Source organism: Rhagoletis zephyria, unplaced genomic scaffold (genome assembly GCF_001687245.7).
Source record: "Rhagoletis zephyria isolate East Lansing unplaced genomic scaffold, Rhagoletis_zephyria_1.1 Rzeph_scaffold_00198, whole genome shotgun sequence".
In the NCBI taxonomy this organism is placed as follows: Eukaryota; Metazoa; Arthropoda; class Insecta; order Diptera; family Tephritidae; genus Rhagoletis; species Rhagoletis zephyria.
Genome location: NW_016157282.1, coordinates 106,519 through 115,958, shown reverse-complemented (window position 1 = coordinate 115,958; position 9,440 = coordinate 106,519).

Below are 9,440 nucleotides of genomic sequence, written 5' to 3'. Positions count from 1 at the left end.
CAATTCTCAACTGATTCTTAATTTTTTTATAAGGTATATACATATATATGTATATACATACATAAATTTTAATATATGTAATTATTTTTACACAAAAACATTTCTTTATATATTTTTTACCTATAAAACTAAATTCTATTTAAAAGTTTTTTTTTTTTTAAATTTAGTTTTTTAAGTTTTAAAGCAATTAGGTGAATCTATGTAGCGTCAGTCTTTTTACAAAAAATGTTTGATATCTATATACAGATGCGATCACCTAATTAGCACCGAAATTCAAAATACATACATTGTTTGCAATTTATGCTTATTTATTTATTTTTAATAATTTTCATTTGAAATATAATTCTATCTATAACAGAAACCACATTAATAAAAGTTTCAAAGCTTATACAAATTTGAATCTATAACAGAAACCACATTAATAAAAGTTTCAAAGCTTATACAAATTTGAAAAAAAATAATACTTCAAAAAATTTTCAGTTATGCAGTTTTTTAACCCATTCCATTTTAGTCTAATAAAATGCGAATTTGAAGTAGCTAGGTCCTGGAGTTGATTTTTGAAAATTTTGTGGGTGTTGTAGAAGATTTTGATATGCGTTATATGGAAGAAAACGCGCAATACCCTCCCCAAATAAACTTCTAAAAAATCAACGGTAATGTTTATCGACTTGAAACTTGCACTTTATTAAACTAAAATTGAAGGGACTACACAACTGCATACCCGAAAATTTTCTAAATATTCTAATTAAAAATTTTGAAATTTTGATGAAAATTATTAAAAGTAAATAAATAAGCATAAGTTGCAAGCAATATCTTTTGAAATTCGGTGCTAATTATGTAGTTGATCGCATCTGTATGTATGTATGTGTTTGATAAAATTGTTTTGCACTTTGTTTTTGTTTTTGTTATTTTTATTACTTTTATTAACATATGCTAAGAGCAAGCATACAAAATTATTACAAAAAAAAAAAAATTTATTAACGCAACAGTGTATATGTAAAAACCAATGTTTTAATAGTAACGCTGTTCTTTCTTATACAACAAATTCATACATGCGTACGTATGTATGTAGATATGTATCTATTTGTAACAGTTAAGTATAAACAATTATCGCTGGAATTTGGCTTCTTATATACATATGTACATAGTATGTGCGCACACATTTATACATATGTGGTATATCTACGTACAACATATATGTAAACATACATACAATGGCGGCAGAAATAATAGACTCGCCTTACTTTGAAGAGTTTTGGCTATATTCCCATGGTTTACGTTATGTTTAATATTTTTTTTATAAAATCCCCTCGAATTTTTATAATTTTTGTATAGAGCTTGAAAACGGGATTTATATGATTTTTGTTGTATAACTACCTAGTCTTTTATAAAAACATATTAAACATAAAATAAATTAAAGAAATATAGCCAAAACTCTTAAAAGTACGAAGAGTCTACTATTTCTGCCGCCAGTGTATTTGCGTCGCAGGCCATATACCGCGTACATGTAGTTCTTTTGTAAATAAGTTGAAAAAAAAATATTTGTGAGCAAATTTAAAAAAGCAAAATATCTAAGTAAAACGTCATATGTGTATGTATATTTCAGCTGAGTTCGTTCAGCTCGTACTATTTTTTAATGTATTGTATTAGTTTAAGAAATAAATCAATATCACAGAGAAATAAAGGAACGTGTAATTCGAAATATCCGCTCTACTTTTTAATGGTATAACAAAAAACCATAAGGGTTTGTGCCGCAATGATTACAGTAATTTTTCTTGTTGGTAGCTGCAAATTTGTTCGATTTATGGCTGCTAAAAGTGCTGGATGGCCAAGTTTCCTTTATAAAAGCTCAACAAAAATCGAAGTTTCTCTGAGAAATGAGCAGTTAAAATGCTACTATTCAATAGCCAAAATCATTCTCTTAAATATGCTGAAAATTTCATCAAAATATCTTCAAAAACAAAGAAGATATGGGCAAAAAACTAAAATTATGAACGCACAACAAGTATACGGCCCGCCACCCACCCACCCACGCAACATGTTGCACCTAGCGCTGAGCAACATGTTGCGCGCGCCACCTACTTGCGCGTCCTGCGCGCCTGGTGCATTTGGCGGTTGTGAAAATTGCGATCGAGTGAGTTGTGTTCGGGGTTTTTCGTTTTAGTAGCAATTTCTTGCGTATTTTTAGGAATTTATTAAGTATATCCTTTAGTTGAAATATATTTAGCCTTTTCAACCGTTATCGGTGAAACTATGATAATATATGTATGTATGTGCATATATATTTTCCGACGGATTAAAATAAAAGTGCTGCAATATAGTTATTCAAATAATGTGTTTATTTAATAATCGTTTTTAGAAGGGTTGCCACATAATTTTAAACATAAAATTCTTTTTAAAACTTTAGAAATTAAAAAAAAAAACTATCATAGACACTATTTTGCTTAAGCTTTTTTAAAAATTTATATATAGGGTTGGCAAGTGTCAAATTACAAAATAGTATTCCAATTAACATAAATATTATCAAATTCATCATAAATCTTATTTTTTAATATACAATAATAATATATATACATATGTATGTAGCTTTTTAAATGCATTTATTCAAAAATAATTTTTTCTATGGGTTTGTTTTTAAAATTTAGAATTTATAGAAAAAAGCAATTGAATTTTTTTTTAAGATTTACAAAAATTTACACATGTATGTCCAGGGTTGCCATTTGCATTAAATTCAGCGTACGTTTTCATTTTAAAATATGTTGTACATTTTCATTAAAAAATAAATTTAAACAGTACAAAAACGTGTACTTGTTTGAAACTTTTGTGCAGGATTGCCATGTGTATTGAATTTAACAAACATTTTCTTTTGGAAACACTTTTCTTTTTAAAAACTTAAAAACAAACTACATATACCTATTAGCTTGAAGATGTTAAAAGTACTGTACAGGGTTGCCATTTATGCTTAAAACAAAAATTGCCACTAAAAATATGTCAAACATTTTGAATGCAATTCACCAGATTATCGCAGCACAGATTAAAATTTTTCTGTGCAGGGTGCTAAATTTTATTTTATTTAAGTCAAAATTTTCAACTATTTTTCCTATTATTTTCCTTCTATGCCACTTGATAAATTTTTCGGAACCTTATAGCTTTTCAACAGAGTTGACATATACTATTTTTTAATAGAAATAGAATAGTTTCTAAATACAATTTAAGTTTTGTTAATTAAACGTATATACATATTTTCAGTAGATATTTTAAATTAATTTTTAAATGCAATACCTTTTCTTTATGAAATGCAATACCTTTTCTTTATACGTCTGTAGGGTTGCTACGTAATTTTAATTACATACAATTTAAAAGTTGTATTTATGTGAAAATATATATTTTCTTTTCCAAATCTCAAAAATGGGGAAAAAGATAACAGAGTTGCCATTAAGTTGCAAAAAGCAATTAAAACTTCCAGTTGTAAGGAGGATGAGAAAAGTTTTCAAAATAAATGCTTAAAGTAAAAATTAAAAGCCTATCCCTTCTGGTACTAATATTTATTTTATCAGGTTAATCATAAATTCTTAATTTTCTACAATTTTGAAAAAACTGAAAGCTTTCCGTCAGAGTAGCCAAATTTTTTTTAGCAAAACATTCACATACGAAGCGTTGTCCTAGCTTAAAGCCACACTTACTTTTAAACTGGAATAAAATTGAAAAATTTATGTGCGAAAAAATAAAAAATGAAAAATACCTGTTTTCTTATTTATTTTTGTTAAATATACTTTTGAGCTGCTGTGTCTATATGCATATTTTGTTAGACTTATTAAGCCTTATTTAAAAACAAAAAAAATATAGATCAGAATTTTTAAAATAAAAAAAGTGAAATTAAAGCATTTAAACAGGTTGCCAAACATAAGTTTATAAACTAAAAAATTAATATTTCATAACAATTTTAAATTTATTTAAGGGGAAGCTCAAAATATTTTACTAATAGGGTTGCCATGCAAAAATTTGACAATTTTGCAATATGGGTGTCACATGAAAGCTCTGTGAATGAGAGTTAATTCTGAAAAATATAATATTAGCTGAGAAATTTTTTAATTTTCAGTAAATTCTTAAAAAGTTAAAAAACGTGCCTGTCAGGAGTATGATAAAAGAAACTTAAATTATTTCTAATTGCACAAGACAATTACATACATACATATTTGTAAATATACATTTTATATATTTTTTACCCGTAGAAGAGATAACACTGCATACTGGCTGCCCTTTTACAATGTGATCTTTCTTCTTATTATATTATATTAGGGGATTAAAAAGGGCTTCGTTTTATGACTAGATTTTATTTTATTTTTTAATAAGCTTATCGCTGCAGTCTATAAGTCGGCTGATTTTTTTGCATTTGATATTTATTTAGATTTTTTATAGCCTTAATATAGGTTACTTACTTTTATTTACAGGCATCATAAAATTCACATTATCTATTAAGAGAGTTACTCGATGTTTTAAGTCAACAGCTTAGGAGATAAGTAACATATTACACTTTGACTGATTTTTTCTAAAATTTTCTTTCTACTTAGATTGTAGTACACTTGTCGCCACGCAAACCTTATCACGACTTAAAAAACAATTAGGTAGAATTTTGTAAAATAGTAAAAAAAAATTATAATTTTTTTTGTATACATTGTTCACTCTGTAACTTAAACTATGTATGTATATAAATAAAAGTTTCATACTTTGAACAAAATTTGGAACAAATCATATAATTTTCATAAAAATTTCAAACATTTTAATACATTTTTTTATGGAAAATATGCGCAACTATGATGGAAACATCATAAATTTGAGCTGCTTTAAACTTGCACTTTATTATGCTAAAATTAAATGGGTCGAAATTTGCGTAAAAATTTTACAGTGGCCGGAGTTCAGTCAAAAGTGGTCCAAATTCAGGTATTGAATTTGATTCAAATCATTTTTTTTTCGATTCATGTGTAGTTAAATAGAAGTATTTGAATTTTTAATTTTTAGAATAATGTATCAAGAAGTTTTACCCTTAAAAATGAAAAAAAAGTCAAGCATGAGAAATTGCATAATAACGATAAAAGTTGTACTTGTTGAAATATTCAGACCACCGAGAAGGCTTTATTCAGTCATCTAATTTTTAGATTTGTAACAGTAACTGCGACAGTCAATAACACATTGCTTTAGATCAGTGGTGCACACGTGAGCCAAACGGAGCCATTCGGTTTTCACGTACAAGTCGTGTATGCGCAGCTACCGAACTTTTGCGACGCTGGCAGTCAGGCAGTTGTGCATCACTACTTTACTGGTCTTAGAGTCTAGAATCTAGAATAAGCTTAGGGTCATAATGCTTTTTTTATAATTTTATTTCTAATTCTATGCTATATACTTTAGTTTACTTTTAGTGGTTCATAATTGGTTTTAAACGGTCTCGAGCTCTTCAAACTTTCCATTTTCCCTATATATATATATAGAAAAATAGTACCCTGAAATGCTAGATTAATAGTTTCGAGCTCCAGATTCGTAATCAGCGAATCCAAAAACCCCCGAGTGACAGGTTACAAGCCAATCCGATAAGATTTTGAATTTTGGCCAGGTTTGATCCCCTTCTAGCCCATACATACATATTTTTTTCTTATTAATTAAAAAATTGCGGCTAATTTTTTTTTTAAGTCCTGGTAAGGTTTGCGTGCCCACGAGTGTATATTATTTTTTTTTTAAGTTTGAAACAGTACAGTTGCACAATTTTTTCTTACATTAGGCACTATATGCTAGCTTTTAGTTAATTTTTAAATAAAAAGTAAAAAAAAAATAACATTAATGAGAGGAATTTCTAGATACTGCGAGTCAGCTCGACTCTTAATGACTCTGTCAAAAAAAATAAAAAATTAAATTAGACATTTCAACAGGTAGTGCTTTTGAAATCATACATGTATATATATATATATATAATATTCTATTCATAAGGCTATGGTTACTAAGAAGAAAGAGATATGAAATCGTGATTACAGAGGTTATAGGTGCTTTGGTGAGCGCTGTGACAAAGCAGGGGCGGCGGATTATAAAAAGCAGTTGGAAGGTAATAAAAAAAATATTTAGCTTACTGACGATGAACTGAATATTCCGAATGTGACGGTGAGATACTGATAAGATGCCAGTAACGGAAGATAAGAAGGCTATTTAAAGTGATGAATAGTACTAGTCAAAGATTAGGAGTTGCGAGTACTCTGACCTTTGTAGGAGAATGCGGTGTCAGATCGGAAAATATATACTAATGTACCCTGACTAGTGTCATGAGAGAGGCGGTGCGTGGTTGTGGTGGATAAATAGAGTGTGGGGAATAACATTTTTGAGAGTTTTTTTAGAACAAGGTTTCGGTGGACCCGCGAGTTCTTACCTCTAACTAGTCTTGAGCTTTTAAAAAACTAAGTATGTATTTTATACGGCGGTTGAGAATCGAACTGTTGTGCTCAGCAGTGGTTACAAGGGAATATCAATATATACGATGTATACTTACAGGCCTATTCTGCTCGTTGCCGAACATTTTGACAGCGGAAATTTTGTTACCAAAAAATGACACCACTTCTTGTAACTTCTTGTATTCAGCAATTCAGCCATGAAGTTTTCTATTCTATATTGTATATTGTAATTCTGGTGTTGCATATTTCATGCCAAAACTTGTTTTTACCAGTTTATGAGTTGGTAACAAAATTTACCAGTGCGAAGAATGCGAAAACGGTTTCAAAATTGACAGGAGCTTTATTTACCGGTAACGAAATTTTTGTAACCAATGCAGAATAGGTCTGTTAACATACACAATGAACCCAACAAACTAGCACGTTCCAATAGCAAATATCAAATATGAAATCTTCTTCCCACACACTCTATCCGTTTCACGGGAAAGGGAGTGCGTGGCTTCGTAGTGACAAGGCGACTAATACTATTAGGTATACTTTTTTTGACTTAATAATTTTTTCACTTAATCACTACTCATACCGTCTCAATCTTTTCTTTAAAATGCATTTTTTGTACTTACACTTTCTGGCAAGTGTTTTTTTTATTATTACACAAATTCTCAATACTACGCTCATGAACTTGAACTTCAACTTTACTTTCAAAAGTACAAAAAATGTATGTGCCGTTTATTTTGAAAGTAATCATAAATCATTTCTACCTCTTATTTTTAAATACTTGGCTACCTCTAATTGAATGCATCTAAAAATCGTGCTACCGTCATAAACTAATGAGAAAACTTTTTACCGTTGCAACGCGTTGGCAGATGAAGTTAACGTATAACCGACGCGTTCAGATGCAGGTAAATAATTACTGAAGTCAAACGACATGAAATGACTTATGCCACTTTCAAAATAAACGGCTCATATTTTCATTGGGAAAAATAAATGAAAAAATTTGCATGCGGGCAGACACGCACTGCTAATTACATACAAACATACTCCATATACATATGCAAAAGAGCAAACGAAGATATGCACATAAGTACATACATATGTGCACTTGCGTGCATTTTCAGAATAACAATGGGTTATACACATAATTTTTTATAAAAGAGCACCTAAATACATACATACATACAGGTGGGCAAGTGCGCTTTTTAAGTTGAGCTTTTGCTAGCAATTAAATATTAGCTTTATAGAAGCGTTGCAATTGTTGTATATATTAGTGTCCGACCGAACTCGAGTTTTCGGCCGAAATCGAACCGAACTTTTTAGAGTTCGCAATTATATACCGCAAAATAATTAATTAAAAGCATTTCTGATATTTTATGTAAATTATGTAAATTGCTTCTCAAAAACTCGCATCAGTTTCACACACTTGCAGCAGAAATAAAAATTGCTAGCGCAACACGAGTAAGTTGAAATTTATTTTCTAAATCGATATTTGCTCTTTGAATTGCAGTCACATTTTGGAATTTTTATTTCTGAAACTGATTTTCGCAATCTAACAGAAAGCTCTTTCTGGCCGTTACACACGTGGAAATAGACTTTCTTTCTCTATTTGACATCGAATTGCAAAGCAATTTTGAAAATTTAACTGGCCAAATGTTTTATCGGGCTTTAAAACTTCGGGAAGGAAATCAAATTAAAAGAACAGCAAGAAGTAAGAAAGTTGCCATAAAAAAGCAATAAAATCAAATTGCAGACACCTTACAGACGCACTTGAATTCAAAAAATTAAAATGTTTACAATTTGTAAAAATTTTCTTTACAACTTTTCCGAAACCGAACCGAACCGAACCCGAACTTCATGGCCGCACTGTTCAGTAACCGAACCCGAACCCGAATGCTCGGTCGGACACTAGTATATATATATATGTACATCTTGGTGTGTACTTTGAGCTGAGCAAAATACTGCCCGTAATTTAGCGGAGGCGTTTCGATGACGTCGTGCTGCTCATTAAAAAGTAGAGGGCTGCACAAATGGTTTTACTTTTACTGTACACTATTGCACAATACAGTATTAAAGCAAATCCACTAGATAATAAATGAAGTGAAACTCATGGCATGCTCGCAATCAAAACAAATGCTGTAGTGTCGCTGCTGGCTATCGTTACTGCAATGACAGTATTTGTTTGCTTACTGAAAATAGTGATTTACACTAAATACAGCAAAATAACGGGACAGTACAGCGTGTTTTGTTGAAGCAAAGTTTTAATTCACTATTTGCAGTAGTCCGCCTTTGACAGTATTTGAAAGCTCTGCGGAAGCGAAGTGAATTACAGTGAAATTAGCAAATGTTTTGATTGCCCTTTCCAAACCATTTATGCAGCCCTCTATTAAAAAACGAGGAATATTCATTTTAGTAGATAACGATTGAAGAAAAAAAACGTGCAAAGTGTTTCTGCTGGCGTCGCTCGTCTGCTTGGAGCATTACAGGGTGTTTGCATGCGAGCGTCAAAATTTTATTTAATTTAAAAACTTTAAATATAGAATTGTTTAACGTAAGGCAACATTGATTGCAGCATTTCAGTACTGTTGCATTAGCCTAGAGAGGCGCGATAAGGCTTTAATGTCGGCATGTAAGTAATGGATAAATAAATTTCGCTCATTTATTTCAATAGTGTCATAATCCATACATATATATGAGTATCGATATTGATTTCGGTGAATATTTTTATAGATATGTACGTATAGATTTGTAAGCACATTGATGACGATTTCGAATAACAGGACAAAATTATCGATAAAAGTATTTATACCTAATCATATCTACCGATAGAGATTTCGATAACTATATCAATAGTAAAACATTTGATAAACACATCGATCATACCGACATTTCGATAGCTACATATGTATATCGATAGTGTTCGATAAATACACATATGTCAAAGTTATCGATATTTATCGATAAACACATGTATGTATATGTACATACACATGTACTGACATCATTTAGATGCTTGACCTA